This window comes from Panulirus ornatus, chromosome 7 (assembly GCF_036320965.1).
Source record: "Panulirus ornatus isolate Po-2019 chromosome 7, ASM3632096v1, whole genome shotgun sequence".
Classification (NCBI taxonomy): Eukaryota; Metazoa; Arthropoda; class Malacostraca; order Decapoda; family Palinuridae; genus Panulirus; species Panulirus ornatus.
Genome location: NC_092230.1, coordinates 18,674,181 through 18,693,867, shown reverse-complemented (window position 1 = coordinate 18,693,867; position 19,687 = coordinate 18,674,181).

Sequence of the window (19,687 nt, the reverse complement as noted above, 5' to 3'; positions counted from 1 at the left end):
CGAATTTCATAAGAGGTTGTAGAAGATGAGCAAGTACAAGACTAGGAACACTTCAGACTATGTGACAAATTCTCTTTTAGTCAGTAGACAGCGGAACCAGCAAGAAAAAACATAGACCACTGGACCTGATTTTTCACAAGTGATGTCGATCCTATGGGACGGTACCACCTGATATACACTCTGCTCATATCATGACGTAACTGATGCACAAACGTGTGTGATACTAAACCACCGTGGTAACACGTGCACCACCACAGGGGAAATTCTGTAATATTAATTCCAGCAACAAGAGTGCGAGGTGGAATGAGATGAACAATGAATCCTAAGTTCTGATGGTTTGTACGAGCCTTACATGACTTTCCTAAAATATACAGATCACAAAGAATAAAAGGCAGGTCTGAACTGTGATTATTGCTGTTTTACGTCACTCTTCATGAAGAGAAGCCACCGAACCAAGACCATCTCCTCTCTCATCATCACATCAGAACTTCAAGTACCACTTTGCTTGTCTTTTCTTGAACAGAAAGTTATGGTGTATGGAGGAATTTAGGAGAAACTATGTACAAAAATGAGCCTCTATTGCTTTTCCTGATCGAAAGAATGACACAAATCTTTCCCATTTCAATTTTCGTCATCTTCCCAAACATGACGATGCACAGTCCTCTAACCAAGTCTGAGTAGGTTTATACTTGGTATATATCTACATGAGCCGTGTACCGAAGTGAATTCCAAGTTCACCATGAATTTCCTTATATTTCACTATTGAGCAGCTATAAAGAAATGATTATGGAACATTACAAAATACACAAGATATATATTCAAAACACACTTGGTACCAGGTAATAGTATATCTTATATCGAATAAACAAACTCCCACCATATTGGATCTCTTACCTCGTAGTGGAAACGTCCACAAGGAGAGTTTAATTGCTCCATCAACAATGTTGTTCCAGCTTTAGAAAACTTTGAGTGACTGTCCCATCTGAGCTTGTGCTTCTCTCTGATTCATCTTTCAGAGTCTTTCTTTGGAGAAGCGGAATCAGTTTTCTCTTTTAATCTATTCTTTTATTCACTTTGTGTCTGGCACAGTTCTTTTTCGCTTCTGGCTGCTGCCGTGGCTTTCTTTTCTCATTCACTTAAAGCTGAACCAACAGAGGCATCACTAAAACCTTTCTCTGTAACAACAGGTACGAATGCGGCATTTTCTTCCGAAATGGAATATTTTCAAGAGTAATACCTTCTTTTTTATCTCTATCCTAGTCTGTCGGTCTCTGCTGTTTTGTTTCTTCCGCATCTATTTTTCTTTTAAATCTCCCTTAATGATTCATGTGAGTAATTCGTCCGGCACTTAACACCCAAGTTTTGACAAGTATATCATTTGCACAACTGTTGTGAAAATATTGTTGGACAAAATCCTTTCCTCACCTTACGCCATTAACAGTGGACTCTCACAATTTGTTTTCTCCGGTGTAATTCTGTTTTCATTTTTTTAGTGAGAGAACGCTCAACACGAATTTTCACAACATGCCAAAAACTTACCTACCCTTTCTACTAGTAAATTAGGTAATCCTCAACACTTCTACGCTGTTTCATCTGTTTCTGAATAATGTTTTACCAGCACTTCCAGTAGAAGACTCACAGTAGAAGTTTATCCACAACTGACACCCAGCTTTATCAAAGATCACTTCACATGGAACTAATAATATATAGAATTTATATTGCTATGTTTCCAGTAGCACGGTCAACTTCCATCCTCTTAGGACATTGGCTGCAAACATCAGCTCACTGCAGAAACACTGCATTTGATTTTTTGGACCCAGAAAATGGCGATATCTTCATTCTTCAGGTACATATTTTATCATTCACTTGTCCTTTAAATCACTTACCATTGTAAGTATAAGGTTTCACATTTTCTATTGTTTCTATCTATTTTCAACGAAAGGATCTTGCTTATATAATCTGTGAATGACAAACATTCTTTCAGACATGCTTGTGGTAGATGAACATATTTCTATTGAGCTTGAAAATCAATCTACAAATCTATTGTAGATGGGTCAGACACAAGCAAGAACAAAAGCTAAGTGTATACTGTGGTCCCATGTGGAACTTCACACAAACACGTATTTACTTTTATGTTACGATAACTTCAAATCATTTTGTTTTAGTTCTTGTTAGCAGACAATCCACAAATCAGTTCTTCGCTAATTGCCACTTTGATAATAATCTCTCATCCCAACTTTCATTATCCTGTTTTTCAACTCCTGCACCTTCCACTTGACCTCCTGTCGCTTTCTCTTATACATCTCCCAATCATCTGTAGTCTTTCATTGTAAGTACCACCCAAACGCCTGACTTTTCGCTTTCACAAGCAACACAACTCCTTCATCCCACCACTCACTACCCTTTCATATCTGCCCATCTCCCACCTTTCGCATATCATATGCATCGCTTGCACATGTTATCACTGCTTCTCTAGATACCTTCCATTCCTCATTCACTCCCCTCACTTCGTTTGCTCTCACCGTTAGCCGTTCTACACTCAAACTCTGTGCCAGTGTGGTGCAGACTGTGATGATTCTTCGACGAATACCATTCCTCAGGACAGCTAGACGTTAAAAAGAAGTGCAGCTACGTTAAGAAATGCATCAGAGTGAGGATCATCGATGATGGTAACATCGTAAAGCCAGCCGTAAATGAGAAATGCTTAAGCAAAAATTATTTGCTATTTCCTAGAGCGGATACTGCGACGAGCTGATGGTGTTTCATCATGTGACTTTCCCAAGTCCACTGATGTGCAACAAAACTCCATTTGAGGTTCTGCAATGACCAGTCTTACGAGGAATCACAAAGATTCTCCCTGAGTAAACATCCTTCAGCTTATTTCTCCTATAGCATTAGCAGTACATCAGAATGACAGAGGAACATTAGATTATGAGGCGTGTCTTTCCCATCCATACCTATAATAATATAGGATTACGAGATTATGATTTATAAGAAAGAACAGATTTAAGTAACAATCAGTAATATTTACTCTTAAAAAGTTGTTTCCATAAGAGAACAATCCCAAAAGGTCTCACTTGAACACCCTCTGGGTCGTTACCACTGGGCTCAGTATCCCCACGTACACCATCCGTACACCATCCAGGACCTGGAACCTCAAGCCTCAGGTCTGTCTTCGCGCTTCTTCGACCAATGACAAGTGGACTCGCTATAAACAACCCTCTAGTAACCTAAGGTTCCATGCACCAAAGGCAACTTTTTGTGATCAATTGGGAAGAAATAATCTCGCGAATACTCACTTTGGGTAGACCTCCTCCGACTTCGCTCCCCTTATGTACCATCGACACACTTGTCGGGGATGGAAACCTTAGGATTTTGGATCTGCTTTTCTGCGCTACAGATGACACAGGGTCATGAGATGTTCTCGACTTAAGATACAAGTAATACAACAGCGACCGTTATAGTTCTGTGCACTGATATAACGGTACAGTTTCATGAGATATATCTCAAACTGCCTCTGAATAGATACCCTCATTACCCGCTATCTTAGCGTATCTTCGGTATTCGTGTTGAGGTGTAGGACTTAGGGACTCGACATATCTCTTCCCTCTCTAACAAATAAGAGCAAAGTGAACAACTAAATTTGTAGAAAGAATCGTCTGGTGGACTGTCTTTGCGAGAAGTGAGACTTTCCTACCGTTTGAGCTAATGTCTCAGGCTTTTTCAACACAGTTCGGTATCTCTGAGCTCGTGTTTGACCATCAAAAACCCACTGCCTTCATTACGAATTAGTTACAAAAACACTTCAAATGTACTATAAGATACTGAACTGTCCTTCCAAAAAGTGTGTCTGGGTTTGGCTTCTTAAATGCCAAGAGAAGGTCGAAGGATCTCTCTCATGACCATGTCAGACACTGATGCTACAAGAGAAAAAACCCATCTATACAACTTCCAAAACTTTACCAGCTCTTCAAAGCGACTTTCGCTGAACTACGTTGAATTTGTTTTTACAGAACCATTGACGTGGGACTGATTAGCTCAAAAAGCTGCCTCGAAAATAATTCTTTTCATCCTTAAGAAGCCACTTTTTCCAGAAATATGGCCATGGTCTACAATGAATACGTAGAAAGCCTTAATGGAAACAGTGTTGTAAATCTTTCATTAGGATTGTTTATGATATTTTCTTATTCTTTCCATACATCGAATTTTCTAATTTGTCTTCTCTCATTTCGTAAAAGGACTGGAGCCTCCAACGTGCACGAAAAAAAGATACTATAGTGACTTCGCTGCCAATAAGGTAGTAGAGTACTGACCCCTCCAGCGATCCCTGAACATCTAAGGTAAACTCCTCTGACTACACTTTCTTGCTTGACTATGTTGCTAACGAGAAGGAGGGATGAGATGGTAGTGTATTGGCCCATCCCAATATCCCACTAAACTCAAGGACTCTCTCACCCTCTACTCTTGGAAGAACCGATTAGATAATAGGCTGTTGACAACAGCCGCCCAGGATGGTACTACCGTCCTGACTGAGGAGCGTTAAAGTGGTGCCCGGAACCATCGTACATCCGCCATGTCAGGATTGCTGGTCTTAATTTTTGTCTCATTAAAACGGGGCTACCAGGCTGGTCCTGCGATCTTTTCCTTACAAGCACCATAAAACTACTCAAACTTTATTTATTTTCTTCACACGAGTTCTCCTGACACCTCGCGTCTGCACAATCGTTTACAAATATGATAATGATAAAGTCCATCGTACCTAACGCCCTCAGCCTACGGCATCGTGGGGTGCTAAGACTACGGGTTCCCGCCTGGCTGTAATGCCAATGAAGAGAGGGAAGGCTCACACAGAAGCAGTACCGGCCCAACCTACGTACGACCTTTCTCCTCCCTGTTAGTCTTTCTCCTTTTACTGCCAACCATATCAACATTCATGATCTCTCAAGTAACCTCTTTTCTGTTGAACACCATCAGTCTAGTGCCTCTCCTAATATTTCATTTATCTCTGAAACCTACGTAATTGCCTAATATGTACTCACTAGTCCCTTCCTCATATCTAACTATAACCTCCACTCACAATGCCGGTTCAGAGGTGGAGTCTGTGCTTATTCCAAAATCAACACACCTGTTGCACGCCTCGAGGACCGTGAGCCCCTAAACAATTGAATTATGTTGCTCAAGGTCTGTCTCCCAGCTACCACACTTTTCCTTCGTTTCGCCCACTTCTCTCTCTCCTCATTCTACTAATCTACATCTTTCTTCGTCTACCTAAACTCCTGCCATGAGGCTGTGGCATCCTCTCAACCGTATGCCGAGATTTCAACGTTTACCACAGGAAAAGGTTGAATTCCTTCCATACGGATGGTGAAGGGATTGAAGCCCTCTCATTCTCCATTCTTAGTATTCTAGAGCAAATCATCTCCCACCTCACCCATATTCCCGACCGCTGCGACCCCTCTTCTCATATTCTAGATCTATTTTTCTAGTCCTTCACTCTGAAACTGCACAATCTTGCCCCATTTGATTCATCTGATCACACTCTCGCAAATGTATCTATTTCAACGGCACTTCCCACTCTAGCAGCACCTTCTAAACGTAAATATTGGCACCTCAACAAAGTTGACTAGAATAAATAACGAATATGCTTTTCTGACTTGCCTTCGGTAAATTTCCATCTATCATTTAGTGATGCTTCTGTCTCGGCCAAACGTATGACAGAGATTATTGTTGTGGGAATGGAGAGTATTCATCCCCTCTTTCTCCAAGACGACCTTTTCATCCAATCTATGATTCAACTGTTCTTGTTTAGAGGCCAATCAGACAAGGGATCAGGCATATCGGGCTTGAGAAAAAACTGTCCCTCCTCTGATTACCATTCAATGTTCATCACTGCCCGTAATCATTGCAGGGATGTTATCAGTAAGGCAAAGAGTTTCTTTATTCACGGGAAGTGCGATTACTTCTCGTCATCCACAGATAGGTTCTTCTGTTGCTCTACCTTTTGTTTCCGTTCTATAGCTGTCTTCCCTGTAGACAAAACAGCTCTCTTTGATTCCCGTTTCTTCTATAGTTTTACCTTGAACGATTCTAGTATCCCTTCGTCCCCAGCTGCTGATCTTACTTTTCGTATGCCACTTCTCGTAATCTTTTTTCGATCTGTCAGAAAAGATTTCTTTTCTCTCTTTCTCTAGACACTAACAAGGCTTATGGTCTTAACAACATCCATCCCAATGTACTGAAAGAGTGTACCTCTGAACTTGCATCTGTGCTGGATCATCTTTTCCGTTTCTGTTTAAAGACAAAAACTTTTCCTTACTCTCGGAAGCATGCGTTAGTACATCTCATCCCCAAGAAGGGCAACTATTCTAACTCTTCCTCTAACTATAATCTTGTTGTTTAGAATTATACGGTTATCAAAGTCTTTGAATCCCTCCTGATTTCCCATATCATCAGAGATCACGAATGGAGATGGGGAATCCTATGTAGTTGCCCTTGACATACCCAAAACTTCTGACAGGGGTCTCATCTCTAAGCTCCACTCTTTTGGCTTCCTCCTTCACTTTGTTCCCTCATATCTATCTTTCTCTCTCTGCCGATCTATCTTCACTTTTCTCCATCAACAGCGGTGTGCCACAAGGTTCAGTCTTGTCTCTTACATTTTTTCCCCCTTTCATAACCGATTTCCTCTCTTCCATAGATAACTAAATGCACTCATCCGGTCACGACCGCATTCCTGCCCATCCTTCCATCACTCGATCTGCACATCATCTTCCGTAGACAGGATATCCCACTGGGGTAAGCAAAATCTGGTCAAGTTTAATGCCTCAACGGCCCAGTTTTTGCCCATCGTTTTATCGGAAATTTCTCACAACTTTCCTCTCTCCTTTGACGGTTCTGTGATTCTACCTCTTGACTCACAAAATCTTCCTTGGTATTACTATAAAAACTTGAAAACGCCACATTGTGGAAGTAGCTAATTCCCCTTCTACGAAACTGGGAGTCCTGTTTAGATGTCGAAATTTCTTCTCTTCTGAAATGTTGTTTCGTTTATACGCAGGATTGATCCGTCCTTGTATGGATTACTGCTCTCACATTTGGGGTGATTCTAGCTCTGCATTCTTACCTGACAGAGTTGAGTTGAAAGTGGTTCGATATATAAACTCTCACAGGTTAATTTCAAAACTTGATCCACTTGCCATACTGCTCAATGTTGATTCACTTTCCCTCTTTTGCAGATATTACTTTGTCTTTTTTTTGCTCTCGAGAGCTTTGCTACATGTGTAGACCCACCACTAGCGAGACCACGCAAAATTCGGCCAGCTGCTGCGTCACATGATTACTGTGTGGTCACTGGCAACTCAAGGATAGGCTGTTTTGATAACTGTTTCTCACCCAACACCTCGAAGCATCAGAACTCCCTACCTTCTCCTGTTTTTCCCAGTCACTGACACATTTTAAAAGACAGGATTCTCATTTCCTCCACAATTCGTGAATTCTTTCACTTGTCTATTTCCTTTTCATTATCCTCTCTATATTTCAATTAAAGCCCGGCCTTAGTGTGGCCATTTGTCAAAAATAAAGAAAAGAAAAAAGTAGGTCTTACGGAAGAGCGAAAAATTAAACATTCTAGATATTCTTCTCTAAATATTCTCTTCAGCAAAATTTTGAAAATTGCAGACTAAGCTTGAAAACGTTCCTACGAGGTTTTGATGCGTATTCAGAAGCCTGACCAGAAACGTTCCCTTACAAGTCCAGCTCATACAATGATGGATCTCCCCAGCCTTAAGATCTCCTCCACTGACACTTTCTGCTACAATCGTACAGTGTGTTGCAAAGCATGTTCACATTCAGCCGTTGCCTGACCGAGATCCTCATATCAAACTAAGGTCAAAGCGTCAAGATTCAGCTGGTCGAGGACATAAACAAGTCAAGGAGACTCTGAAAGATGATTGAGGACTACGCTAGAACCCTTTATTTACATGTGGATCCTCTGCATGGAAGCCATAACTACCAGGTAGGACTTACGATCAAGCTTCTCGAGGATACGAACGACTGAATACCTTTTTATTTTAGGTAAAGCGGCTTCCATAAGCGATCTCTATCAAGAGGAAAGTTGAGGAAGAAATGAGCCTTATGCGACGATTCCTTTGAGTTGACGTTCATCTTGAACTTAGCACGAGACAGTCGCTCTACTGTATAAGAGAACTAATAAACCATTCTCATGAAAACGTTGGAAAGAATCCACTCTAGCGAGAACCAATTGTATTTTTAGGATCAGTCGTATCGGACTTTCTGGATGAATAACGAAAGAATCAGACTAAAGATTATGAAAGAAGGAGTTAGAAAATACAAATCAACAATCACACCGGAGGCTGTTTGATCAATTTCCGAGATCTCATGACACAGATCCAGACACTGAGGCTGGAATTGGAGCCCAACGTAAAACAGATATGAGCTGCTGCAGTATTTGAGCTGCAGTATATGAGCTGCTGCAGTATTTGAGCTGCAGTATATGAGCTGCAGTATATGAGCTGCAGTATATGAGCTGCTGCAGTATTTGAGCTGCTGCAGTATTTGAGCTGCAGTATATGAGCGGCAGTATATGAGCTGCTGCAGTATTTGAGCTGCAGTATATGAGCTGCTACAGTATTTGAGCTGCAGTATATTCATTTCCCCAACAAGTTTGAAGCACCCGTCGAACCGGTCTTGGTACATCGGAGGTAGACTTCTCTTGTAGCGAGCCTTAAAAAAAAACGAAAAAACAATTTTCTGTATGGAGAAATAACAGAAATAATCTGAGGTTTTAACCTTGCTTCTCCAAACCAGCTGGGCTAACACACTTAACCACAAGAGCTGTACTTTCGGTTACTTCCCGCCATGCTGAACAAACTTCCTCATATCATAAATCACAAAATGTTCAGATAAGGTCAACAACAATAGATAAAGTACTCGTACTATAAATACAGGCCTTGTTTACTGGGAGACGAGGCGAAACAGCCTGGGTGTAACTGGGAACCTGATTTGGAACAATCAATTACCTCGGCTGTCAGAAGATCCTTGTTCACTACAACACACATCTGGGAACACCCGACATACCCTGACACATTCGTATGACGACTTTGCTACAACTGATACATTTCCGAAATCAACAAGCTATGCTGTAAGACCTCCTCTCATTGGTAGGATTCTCCCGTCTGCTCAACGAATCACATGCCTATATGCGGTAAGAACTCTTCTCATTGGTAAGATACTCCCGTCTGCTCAACCAATCACAAGCCTATGTTCTGTAAGATCTTTCCCATTGGTAGGATACTCCTATCTAAACCAATCACATGCCTCTGTATTGTAAGATCACCCCCCCCCCACCTATTTTTAGGACTCCGTTCTGCTAAAGCAATCACATTCCCCTATGTGGTAAGACCTCGTCTCATTGGTAGGTTACTCTTCTCTGGTCAACCAATCACAAGCCTGTATGCGGTAAGACCTCATGTCGCTGGTTGACCAGACGGGAATATCCAACCAATAGGAGGAGGTCTTACTTTATATAGGCATGCGATTGGTTGAGCCTCCTGGAATATCCAACCAACTGGAAGAGGTCTTACGTCAGCCCAGGGTGGTACGACTGTCCTGACTGAGGAGCGTTAAAGTGGTGGCCTGAGCCATCCTACACACTCCATGTTAGGATTGCCGGTCTTACTTTCTGTCAAATCAAAATAGGACTTGTGTGTGTTCCTCTTGCCATCTTCTCACAAGCACCATACACCTACTCAAACCTCGCCTGTTTTCTTCACATAAGTAATCTTTCTCCCCTATTCCCTGGGGATAGGGGAGAAAGAATACTTCCCACGTATTCCCTGCGTGTCGTAGAAGGCGACTAAAAGGGAAGGGAGCGGGGGGCTGGAAATCCTCCCCTCTCGTTTTTTTTTTTTTTTTTTTAATTTTCCAAAAGAAGGAACAGAGAAGAGGTCCAGGTGAGGATATTCCCTCAAAGGCCCAGTCCTCTGTTCTTAACGCTACCTCGCTATCGGGAAATGGCGAATAGTATAAAAAAAAAAAAAAAGAAGTAATCTTGCCACCACCTGTCTCCTCACACGTTTTTAAGTACAATGATGACAGAGTCCAACCGGCATCATAGAGTGCTGAGAATCTCTGGTTTCCTGCCTGGCTCTACTGCTAATGAGAGGGAGGACTGAAGACAGTAGTAGTATTGGCCCCTCCCACGACCTATTACCTATGTTAGACCTTTCTCTTTTACTGTTCACTATACCAACACTCGTGATCTCTCTAGTAACCTCTCTTCTATTGAACATCATCTGTCCAGCACCTCTCCTAATATCTTATGTTCTTCTCTCAAAGACCCAGTTGTCTAATGTTCTTGTTAGTCCCTCTTTCATATTTAACAATAATCTCCACTCACAATTCCGGTTCAAAGGTGGTGTTTGTGCTAATTCCATTATCAACACACCTGTTGCACTCCTCAAGGACCTTGAGTCCCCAAACTTTGATGTTATATGGCTCGAGGTCTCACTCTCAACTACCACAAATTTGATATCCTTCTTCGACTATCTAAACGCCATGAAACTATGTGACATCCTCTCACCCGCAAGCCGAGATCCTCCTCTACTTAGGGGAGTTCATCGTTAAGCATAAGGAATGGCTGAATTCCTCACGTACGGATGGTGGAAAGATTGAAGCCCTCACGCTTCGATTTTCAATGATCTTGAGCAAATTATCTCCCAGCTTACCCATATTCCCGACAGCTGTTACCGCTCTTCATATATTTTTTAATCTATTTTCCACCTCTAGTCTATCCCAATGTAACTACAGAATTTTGCCCCAGTTGGTTCATCTGATCACACTTTCATACGTGTACATGCTTTATCGGCACCTCCCCCTCCAGCAGCTCCTTCTAAGCTTAAATACTGGCACCTTAACAAAGCTGAATGAATTACCTTACGTAAATTCTTTTCTGACTTTACTTGACTAGCTTACGTGTAGTGATGATTCTGACTCCCCCAAACACATAGCAGAAGTTGTTGTTGCAGGAATGGAAGCATTTATCCCCTCTTCCTGCAAAACAACCTTTTCATCCAATCCGTCGTTCAACCGTTCTTGTTCTGAGGCTACTAATGCAAGGGATCAAGCATATCGGGCTTGGAAACACTCTTCCCATTTCTGACTCCCATTTAGCTTTTATCACTGCCCTTAATCATTGCCAGTACGTTACCTGTGAGGCAAAAGCTTCTTTATTCAAAGGAAGTGCTATAACCTCTCCTCGTCATCCATTGATAGATCTTTATGGTTTTTAGCTAAGGGCATCTCTATAAACTTCTGTCGTTCTACCTTTCCCTCACTTTTCCGTTCTGATGGTATTGTAGCTGTCTTTCCCGTACACAAAGCAAATCTGGCTCCCGTTTCTCCTCTAACTCCACCTTGGATGACTCTAACATTCCTTTACCTCCTGATGCTCTTCTTACAAATCCTGTGCCCCTTCGCGTAATCTCGTTTTGAACTGTCCAAAAAGCGCTTCCTTCTCTGGACACAGGCAAGGCTTGTGGTCCTCGGGATCCAACCTTGTGTCTCAGGAGTGTGCCTCTGAACTTACTCTTGTGCTTCCTCGTCTGTTCCGTTTCTATTTGAAAACCAAAACTTTTCCTTTTCTTGGAAGTAAGCGCTAATGCGTCCCATCCATAAGAAAGGTGCCCGCTCTAGCCTCTCCAACTATCGTCCTATTGCTCTGGCATCTACCATTTCCAGTCTTTGAATCCCCCCTCAACTCCCGTATCCTTAAACACCTTGAATCTCACAGTCTTCTCTTTGATCACCAGTATGGCTTCTGTAAGACGAAATCCACTGGTGATACTCTTGCTAATGTCTGGTCATCATTCCTAAAAGATTTTGGGGAGTCGTATGTAGTTGCCCTTGATATATCCAAAGCTTTTGACAGGGTGTGGCATCGAGGTCTCATCTCGAAGCTCCCCTCTTTTGGCATCCGTCTCTCACTTTTCTCCCTCATATGTTGTTGATGTACTGGCCTCTTCCCCCCATCCCCTTTCTTTCTCCATCTACAGCGGTGTCCCTTAAGGTTTGTCCTGTCCCCTACACTTTTTCTCCATTTTATCAACGATTTTCTTTCATCTGCAGATAACCGCATGCATTCATATGCTAACGACTCAACACTGCATTCCACCTCATCATTCAAATTTGCTCCTTCTCTCACTCGATGTACGTTTTGTTTTGACACAACTTCATCGGTAAACTCAGACTTGAACAGGATATCTCAATGGGGGTAGGAATCTGATTAAGTTTTATGACTCTAAGATCCAGTTTCTACTTACCTCTCTACCGAAAATTCCTCACAACTTTCCTGTTTCCTTTGATGGATCTGTAATTACACCTCTTAAAACAATGAACACTCTTGGTATCACGGTAACATCCTCACTATCTTGGAAACATCACATCGGTGAAAAAGCTAAGGCTGTCTCTAAGAAACTAGGAGTCCTGTGTAGACGTCGAAATTTCTTTTCTTCGTAATAGTTGCTGAATTTAAGCAACGGTTCTAGATCTGCATCCTTGCTTGACAGAGCTGAGTCCGACTTTACAACGCGCTAAGGATAAGTTACAAACTTGCCCTTTGACACATTTTTGTTTCCCTCTCTCACTTCTATAGGTATTACTTTGTTTTTTGGTTCCGAGAGCTGGCAATTTGTGTGCCCCCGCCACCGTCCAGACCATGCAGTACTCGGCAAGCTGCTGCGTCACATGATTACATAATTACTATGTAGTCGTTGGCAACACACAGGTGGGTCGTTATGATAACTTGTGTCCTTCCTTACACCTCGAAGCTTTGGAACACTCTCCTGTCTCATCTTTCCCTATAACTATGAATTGGTACTTTTTGATATATTGGTTTTTACTTTCTCCAAAATTTGCAAATGCGTTACTTCGTCTATTCTTTTTCCTCTCATTTACATTTATCTATATTTTTCAATCAAGGCCCTGCATAGATGTGGACTTTGTTTATGATTGGAAGTTCCAAACATAAAAACAAAATCTGTAGAACTCTTTAGGCTTATTTTGCTATCATTAGTAATGTATGCTCGATACTAACGTTTGCTTCGACTTGGTCTCTTACTTTCTCTACGAAAATTCATGTAATCTACCTGTCTCTTTTAGTCTCTTTTGGTCTCTTTTAGCTTCTTATGTGATACTTTTTTTCTAGGCAACAAATACTTCTTCATGTCATCGCTCCACCACTTCGTTCCTTCCAATACTACGAGAGTTTCAGTGAAGCTCTCCCGAGCTACGAGCACATCATTGTCATCTACAGTATCATCCTGAGTTTACGTTTCAAAAGCAATGTAGAGACCTGTGAAATCTGTGTCTAAAATATTGTAACTTTTCTCAACTATCATGTTGACCAGCATTACCGGTAATGTTGAAAGTTACCCCAGAAGTGATTTTGCCGGTGAACACCTGGAACAAATTAACCTCACCGTTATGAATGAGATCCTAATTTATGGTTTGAACTAAGTGTATCGTCTTTTGCTGCTAAGATGCCAACATTAAACACTCGAGGTTCTTGGTTAGAATTTTGCATATACTCTATTTCCCTCTTTTTGCGGGGGTTTTCCCATGATATATCGTATTTCGTATAAAATCAATAACTTTGAATTCATTCGTTCGATAACTCTACTTTCATTTTCTAGATGAGCTGTGGCTTTCGCAGGTGCACAACTCGTCTTGCCTCCGTTAGAGGGAGCAGTGTTGTTATTGTGGTCGATATTTCACATCTCTTATTCCAGGTGTTCTTCTGAATAGCTTTACTACTCGTATACGTCTGGTGCATAACCTTTTTTTCTTTTTTTTTTTATTTACAATAAGCAATTTCTTTCATCCATTGCACACCAGCCTATAGAGATTTGCCACAGGATGGATTTTCCTTGTACCGCAGACTCCTTATCATTTCATTACCTAATATCCAAGCGCACTTTTAAAGTTAAATTTTGCCTAATCTAGTGCATAGTACCATGTGCTATGCTGTGGTGGTTTAGTTCTCATTGGTTATAATCTGGACGCAGCGTATTTGATATGGTCATGTCACATATTCTCTCCAATAATTGTGATCATCAAATCGCCGTGCAACATTTATCTACTTATTCTTTTTCAAGCGCTTCCAGTATCTCTCGACTAAGTGAGAACTTTTCACTGTTTAATTAGTTCCGTTGGTGAAGCGTCCGTCTCTGTAAGATCTTCGTTGAAATTTTCGGCTCGATCGTTTTAGCCTACATTCCTACCCTATGTATGGTTAAATGAATTCACCTCAGATGTTCTGAATTCGATTCCTAAGGTTAGAGAGACAAGAATTTACATTCTTCATTTTTTTTTTCTATAATTTTCCTTGATCTCGCATCTGCTGGCTTATAGATTAGTCTAACAGATAAAGTCTTCAATATTAGTTATCCCATAACTTGTCCTACACCGCAATGTTGGTTTACTCTCCCTCTTCTATAGGTAAAACTATGGTTTCTACTCCTGAAAGTTGGCTACTAGTGTGACCCCACCTTTAGTTAGACTGCTAGTGGTCGGCAGGTTACTGCGTCACATGTGTGGCTGTTGGCAACTCATGGGTAAATCGTTTTGATAAGCGTTTCTTTCCCATCACTTCCAAGCTTTGGATATCTCTATCATCTCACGTTTATTCTGACAACTAGCCCTGGCGTTTCTTAAAAGATGGGTTCTCCACGTCCTCCAAAAACCTCGTAAAATATTCTATCAGTTTCTCTTCCTTTACCTTCACATTAACCCTCTATACATTTCAATTAAGGTCCGGCCTTGAGATGGACTTTTCCATAACTTGGAGCCTCCAGCATGAAAGTAAAATATCTTTACCTCTCTACCCTTTAGAGGATTCAGTAGTTCATATGTTGTAAGTGAATAACACAATCCAATTCCTGCAACAGCCCTTGTTCTTCGGTCATACCTGTATAGTTTGTGCTTTGGGATCCAAGCCTCACTGTCCATGTAATCCCTCATGTGAGCGGCCATGAAGGCTGCAGAATACTGCATTTGTCTCACTCGGTAAACCACTTATAAAAGGGATTTTGTTAGCTTTGTGCGACCTGCGTCCCCTCTGTGAGCAAATATGAAAGATATTACATTTCCATTCACTGCCTTGTCAAGAGTATTTCCTAGAACGTTTACGATTATTCTCTCTGTGGAAATTACTATCATGTGACCTGACAAGATTATATTCATCCGTTTTGAAGACCACACAACATAGTATTTATTATACTTTCTTACATTGAGAATATGAATAAACGTGTCTATCTATTTAGTCTATGTATGTCTGTGGACATTTTTATGTTGAAAGAATGAGTTTGCGATACTCATACCCCCCGATGTACGTATTCCACACATTCGATCACCCTTATATTTCTCACATGGTACCCCATGCCTGCCTACCTCGTACTGGGTTCCACATTCGTCCATTTGAGTCACCCGCCACAGACTATCCCGTGAATTCACATTATCAACTCCTTTGAGTTCTTTATTAACAGTATTTCAGCGTCTTCTTTACCTACACAATCCAATTTCAACTTTAATAGTAATTCTAGAAATACTGCTTTACGTTCCGTAGCTAACAGTCTCGAGCTGACATATCTGCAATAAGAAACTTTTCCAACCATTCCCCCTACAACAGCATCTTTGTATAACCATTTATATCATCTTGCAAATCGGACCTTACACCACGCACCCCATTCTGTTCAAAGGGCACACTGCCTCTCAATCCTTGCCTCGTAAGAAACTATCTAATGTGCTTTTTGTAAAGTGTCTTTACGTTCTGTTCTCTACCATTCATCATCAGTTCTTATCGTAGTCTATTCATTTACACGAAGTTGCGTTTAGTAAAAGAGCAGCCAAGGGCAAGATGCCTATGTCAAAGACCAAATGCATCTCATAAGGGGCTCGTTTAGATGAACTTGGGTCTCCAGCCCCAATCCCAAAGGCTGAAACATATGTCACGGATGCCAACCTTAGTGTAGACTTACTGACCTTTGTAACTATTTACAGCTCTTATGTGTGTTAATATTTGAATATTCCTTCTGATGCAGGAGTATACATTCCTACCTTATCATAATGAAACCAGTAAAGAAAAGCAGTTCGTGTACACAGCTTACAGTATTAAAACCTCCAAAGCTCCAACGCATTTAACAGTTTTTAAGAATTATTTCATCTTTATGACTGATGACCATATTTAGCAAAAAGTGTTAGGACTTAGTTTTTAAGAATACTTTAATTCTGATGTTTGACTATCAAAATGACACAATCATTCAAACTGACTAAAAAAAGGTGTAGATCAAAGTGATATCTAGTACAATTAAAACTGACATTGTTTTTTAATTTATATAGTAAGCTAGTATATTGTGCATCCCACGCTCAATCTGTGAGCGGTGACGCAAAAGGATTACAGAGATCACAAAAGGTCTTTGTCAGACCCCAGTGGGCTGATATTCATTACACAGATTTTGCAAAAATTGTTTCATTACGAAAGTTTTGCCGAGTAAATGAAAAAAAAGTGGATACATTTTTAGAATTTCAGTTATCCTCTTATTAACGAAAAGGTGTTGTCACATTTCTTGCAGGGTTTGTTTAGGCCTATCCCTCAAAGGTTTTATTTTTTCACTTTCTAAGACACAGTGTTCCAGTTTGTGTTCAAATCTTTGGCTTAAAAACTTTACAGTTCACATGAGTAGCATCTCTAGATAGGCTAAAGCGCCAGCAGGACCTATAACCTGGCCTTAATCTAGCAGTTGCAACATCAGTAATCTCCTTATTATTTTCTCCATATACCTGTTTTACTTTACAGATCTTACTGTAATGAAATAGTCTGTTTGCTTTAAAGAGGTCTGTTAGTTTTTCCTAACTACAAATATGAGGTTTATGATAGACAACCCAATGTTGCTTTCAACAGCTTCTGTATAAAGTGCAAGTTTGGCTGAAGCATCAACCTTGTCAGGCCCACGGAGGCCTATAAGAGAAGGAATCCACAAACAATTTGATTTGAATCCTTTGACTAGTGATGTTAGAATATTTATCTCTGGAATTCAGAGACCAACATATTATACTCTGATCCTAGGGTGTTAAGGGGATATTGTGGAGATAGAGAATCAGAAACAATTAAACTGACAGTGATTTTTATGAGCTCAAGAGCGATCTGATGGGATAAAACCTATCTCTTTGAAACTGTTGTCTACAGCTTAGGGGCCTTCGCCCACTCAATGTGGACCAGAAGGGAATGCCTGGCCACCTACGCTCTGGTCTTGATAAACGCTGCAAATCAGCTCACGGGTGTCTCGGTGAGGTCTATGTATCAGAGCATATGATAACCATAAGTAATACAGTGTAAACAATTTTACCATTGCATACCTGAGAATTGAACCCGGGCTACCGAGAACGGTAAGCGAAAGTCTTAACCATTTGACTACCATTGTGCTAAAACCTCTCTTTATGAACTGCTGTCAACGGCAATGGGGGTCGTGCAAATTCACTGCGAGTCTGTAGAGGGAGATAGACCGCCCACACTCTGGTCCCGAGGACGCCTCAAATGAACCTACGGGCCTGTCGTTAATGCCTATATAATACAACATGTAATATTCATGGCTGAATCAATGTAAACAATATTACCAAGAAAGGTGAGCGAACTGCGTAACCACTTACATAATCATTTCACCTCGCGAACAGAGGACCAAAGTGTGGGAGGCCTGTCTCAGCTTACAGGCCCACAGTGAGTGTTTGATGGAATAGTGGTTCGAACAATTATATGGTTGCGAGGCGTGGGCTATATATGATAGGGTTGTAAGGAGGAGGGTGGATTTGTTGGAAATGAAATGTTTGAGGACAATATGTGGTGTGAGGTGGTTTGATCGAGTAAGTAATGAAAGGATAAAGAGTGTGGTTGAGAGAGCAGAAGAAGGCGTGTTGAAATGGTTTGGACACATGGAGAGAATGAGTGAGGAAAGATTGACAAAGAGGATATATGTGTCCAAGGTGGAGGGAACGAGGAGAAAGCGGGAGACCAAATTGGTGGTGGAAAGATTGAGTGAAAATGATTTTGAGCGATCGGGGTCTGAACTTGCAGGAGGGTGAAAGGCGTGCAAAGAATAGAGTGAATTGGAACGAGAGACTGGGTGTGAATGTGGTCTTTATTGTCTTTTCCTAGCGCTACCTCGCGCACATGCGGGGGGAGATAGGTGTCATTTCATGTGTGGCGGGGTGGCGGCGAGAATGGATGAAGGCAGCATGTATGAATATGTACATGTGTACATGTATATATGCCCGTGTATGTATATGTATATATACGTTGAAATGTATAGGCATGTATATGTGCGTATGTGGGCGTTTATATATATATATATATATATATATATATATATATATATATATATATATATATATATATATATATATATATATATATATATATATATATATATATATATATATATATATATATATACATGTGTATGTGGGTGGGTTGGGTCATTCTTTCGTCTGTCTCCTTGCGCTGCCTCGCTAACGCGGGAGACAGCGACAAAAGATAACAATAATAATAATAATAATAATATATATATATATATATATATATATATATATATATATATATATATATATATATATATATATATATATATATATATATATATATATATATATATATATATATATATATATATATATATATATTTTTTTTTTTTTTTTTTTATACTTTGTCGCTGTCTCCCGCGTTTGCGAGGTAGCGCAAGGGAACAGACGAAAGAAATGGCCCCACCCCCCCCCCCCCCCATACACATGTACATACACACGTCCACACACGCAAATATACATACCTACACAGCTTTCCATGGTTTACCCCAGACGCTTCACATGCCTTGCTTCAATCCACTGACAGCACGTCAACCCCTGTATACCACATGACACCAATTCACTCTATTTCTTGCCCTCCTTTCACCCTCCTGCATGTTCAGGCCCCGATCACACAAAATCTTTTTCACTCCATCTTTCCACCTCCAATTTGGTCTCCCTCTTCTCCTCGTTCCCTCCACCTCCGACACATATATCCTCTTGGTCAATCTCTCCTCACTCATTCTCTCCATGTGCCCAAACCATTTCAAAACACCCTCTTCTGCTCTCTCAACCACGCTCTTTTTATTTCCACACATCTCTCTTACCCTTACGTTACTTACTCGATCAAACCACCTCACACCACACATTGTCCTCAAACATCTCATTTCCAGCACATCCATCCTCCTGCGCACATCTCTATCTATAGCCCACGCCTCGCAACCATACAACATTGTTGGAACCACTATTCCCTCAAACATACCCATTTTTGCTTTCCGAGATAATGTTCTCGACTTCCACACATTTTTCAAGGCTCCCAAAATTTTCGCCCCCTCCCCCACCCTATGATCCACTTCCGCTTCCATGGTTCCATCCGCTGACAGATCCACTCCCAGATATCTAAAACACTTCACTTCCTCCAGTTTTTCTCCATTCAAACTCACCTCCCAATTGACTTGACCCTCACCCCTACTGTACCTAATAACCTTGCTCTTATTCACATTTACTCTCAACTTTCTTCTTCCACACACTTTACCAAACTCAGTCACCAGCTTCTGCAGTT